This window comes from Rhinichthys klamathensis, unplaced genomic scaffold (genome assembly GCF_029890125.1).
Source record: "Rhinichthys klamathensis goyatoka isolate OS25496 unplaced genomic scaffold, OSU_Roscu_1.1 h1tg000006l_1, whole genome shotgun sequence".
NCBI classification, from domain to species: Eukaryota; Metazoa; Chordata; class Actinopteri; order Cypriniformes; family Leuciscidae; genus Rhinichthys; species Rhinichthys klamathensis.
The window spans coordinates 6284537-6288266 of NW_026606559.1; positions in this window are offsets into that span (position 1 = coordinate 6284537).

The window sequence follows — 3730 nt, forward strand, 5'->3', positions numbered from 1 at the left end:
TTGCTAGGATGCTGCTAGGGTGTTATAAGGCATTTTGGGTGGTTGCTAGGGTGTTCTAAGGTATTTTGGGTGGTTGCTAGGGTGTTCTAAGGTATTTTGGGTGGTTGCTAGGGTGTTGCTAGGGTGTTCTAAGGTATTTTTGGTGGTTGCTAGGGTGTTCTGGGTGGTTGCTAGGGTGTTCTAAGGTATTTTGGGTGGTTGCTAGGGTGTTCTGGGTGGTTGCTATGGTGTTGCTATGGTGTTCTAAGGTATTTTGGGTGGTTGCTAGGGTGTTCTAAGGTATTTTGGGTGGTTGCTAGGGTGTTGCTAGGGTGTTCTAAGGTATTTTTGGTGGTTGCTAGGGTGTTCTGGGTGGTTGCTAGGGTGTTCTAAGGTATTTTGGGTGGTTGCTAGGGTGTTCTGGGTGGTTGCTATGGTGTTGCTATGGTGTTCTAAGGTATTTTGGGTGGTTGCTAGGGTGTTGCTAGGATGTTCTGAGGTATTTCGGGTGGTTTCTAGGGTGTTGCTAGGGTGTTCTAAGGTATTTTTGGTGGTTGCTATGGTGTTGCTAGGGTGTTCTAAGGTATTTTTGGGTGGTTGCTATGGTGTTGCTAGGGTGTTCTAAGGTATTTTGGGTGGTTGCTAGGGTGTTCTAAGTTATTTTGGGTGGTTGCTAGGGTGTTCTAAGGTATTTTGGGTGGTTGCTAGGGTGTTGCTAGGGTGTTATAAGGCATTTTGGGTGGTTGCTAGGGTGTTCTAAGGTATTTTGGGTGGTTGCTAGGGTGTTCTGGGTGGTTGCTATGCAGTTGCTAGAGTGTTCTGGGTGTTTGCTATGGTGAACTATTTATGAGTTTAAAAGTTCATAAGTGTATGAATTCATGAGAGTTCATAAGTGTATGAATTCATGAGAGTTCATAAGTGTATGAATTAATGCATTTATAAGTTCATGAGTTTATAAGTGTATGAATTTATGAGTTTAGAGTTTATAAGTTTAAATGAGTAAGAGTTCAGAGTTTATTAATTTATGAGTTTGAGTTCATAAGTGTATGAATTCATGAGTTTATAAGTGTATGAGTTTATAAGTGTACGAGTTTATGAGTTTAAAGTTTAAATTAGTTTGAAGTTTAAAGTTTAAATAAGTTTGAAGTTTAAAGTTTAAATAAGTTTGAAGTTTAAATTAGTTTGAAGTTTAAAGTTTAATTTAGTTTGAAGTTTAATTTAGTTTAAAGTAGATAGATAGATAGATGGATGAGTGTCGTAGATAGATGAGTTTATTAGTTTGAATGAGTCTCAATGGCTCATATAGTATATAGAATGGCAGTTTGATTCAGTCTAGGGTTTCAAGGGATTTACATTTGAATTTTTGACAGTTGGGGAGTTTGAAAATCTGAAGATTCCGCAATGTAAAGTCAATGGGAGTTTTTTCCGACTTTGATCGTAGTTTTTAGGAAAACCGTAAGTCCGATCAGTTAGAAAAGATATAGCACACCGAGTCAGAACAGTTTGAGTGTCCGTGCCGAGTTTGGAGTATGTGGAGTTAAAGCTCTAGGAGGAGATAGAGTTGTAAATTTTAGTCTCAGAAAAAGAATAATAATAATAATAATAACTAGAATGTACATTTCCAGAAGAAAATGTGAAGTGGTGCTTGCAGTGGCAAAACTCGCCGCTCGGTTGCTAGGGTGTTGTTGGAGTTTGCTATGATGATGCAAGGCAGTTGCTAGGGTGTTCTGGGTGGTTGCTAGGTGGTTGCTAGGGTGTTCTGAGTGGTTGCTAGGGTGTTGCTAGGTGGTTGCTAGGGTATTCTGGGTGGTTGCTAGGGTGTTGCTAGGCGGTTGCTAGGGTGTTCTGGGTGGTTGCTAGGGTGTTGCTAGGTGGTTGCTAGGGTGTTCTGAGTGGTTGCTAGGGTGTTCTGGGTGGTTGCTAGGGTATTCTGGGTGGTTGCTAGGGTATTCTGGGTGGTTGCTAGGGTGTTGCTAGGCGGTTGCTAGGGTGTTCTGGGTGGTTGCTAGGGTGTTGCTAGGCGGTTGCTAGGGTGTTCTGAGTGGTTGCTAGGGTGTTGCTAGGTGGTTGCTAGGGTATTCTGGGTGGTTGCTAGGGTGTTGCTAGGTGGTTGCTAGGGTGTTCTGTGCGGTTGCTAGGCGGTTGCTAGGGTATTCTGGGTGGTTGCTATGGTGTTGCTAGGCGGTTGCTAGGGTGTTTTGAGTGGTTGCTAGGCGGTTGCTAGGGTGTTCTGGGTGGTTGCTAGGGCGTTGCTAGGCGGTTGCTAGGGTGTTCTGGGTGGTTGCTAGGGCGTTGCTAGGGTGTTCTGGGTGGTTGCTAGGGTGTTCTGGGTGGTTGCTAGGGTGTTGCTAGGTGGTTGCTAGGGTGTTTTGAGTGGTTGCTAGGCGGTTGCTAGGGTGTTCTGGGTGGTTGCTAGGGTGTTGCTAGGCGGTTGCTAGGGTGTTCTGGGTGGTTGCTAGGGCGTTGCTAGGCAGTTGCTAGGGTGTTCTGGGTGGTTGCTAGGGTGTTGCTAGGGTAATTTGGGTGGTTGCTATGGTGTTACTAGGTGGTTGGTAGTTGTCAAAGATGGTTACTGTTGAGTTTGTAGCATTTTATTGGCATGATTTAGCACTTAGCTAATCAATATTAGCATGTAGCTATTCACTGCTAGTATGTGTAGCATGTAGCAAGTCCTGTTTGCTAGCATGAGTCAAAAGACCCAACCCCCATCTCTATACGATGTTCTGATGCAGAGATATTGGTCTTGCAAAACGGTTGCTAGGGTACTCTGTTTGGTTGCTAGGGAGTGGCTTGGCAGCTGCCAATCATGAAGCTCCAAAGTCAATGTGAATGTATAAACCAACCCCCATCTCTATACGATGTTCTGATGCAGAGATATTGGTCTTGCAAAATGGTTGCTAGGGTACTCTGTTTGGTTGCTAGGGAGTGGCTTGGCAGTTGCCAATCATGAAACTCCAAAGGCTTCTTGTCACTATGAATGATATAAACCAACTCCCACGCCTTTGTGACATTCAGAATGGAAGATATCCCTCATTGGATTTTGGTTGCTAAGGTGCTCGACAATGGTTGCTAGGGCGTGGCTAGGAAGTGTTGAGGTGATTCATGATTGGCTGTTTGCTGCCCCGAGTCAAACGAGACCACCCTCATGTTTCTATGACAATTCAGTCCAGAGATATCCCTTCGATCTCTTTCAATGGAAGTCTATGGAACTTGTTGCTAAGGAGCTCTAAATGGTTGCTAGGGCGTGGCTTGATAGCTTCACAATGATCCTGAGAGAATGATTGGCCGTCTGAGTAAAATGAGCCCGCCCCTTTGTCTCTACGACACTGTGATCCAGAGTTATGTTCAATATAAAAGCGGTTTCTATGGTGTAGGACGGCCCATTTCATGGGCCGTCCTACACCATAGTAAGTCAATGGGGAAATTTTGGGCCGCTCCTGCCCCCCAGGGGTGCAACTTTTACCCCATTGTGTGGTATGTTCTTACAGAGCCTGTCAGCCTCTTCAAATGTGGCAAATTTCATGTTTCTGCGACATCCTCGTTCCGAGCTACGACTCGTCAAAGTTTTTCGCAATGTTAAGTCTATGGGATTTTTTTGGGCCGTTTTTCGCCCCTGGGGCGACCATCGTACCCCCGATCTCTTAGAAAAGTCATAGCACACCATTCCCGAACAGGCCGCACGTTTTGACACCTCATTCATGGGTCTGTGACAAAAACTGCGGGAGGAGTAGCGCGTCAAAAAGTGGCCAGA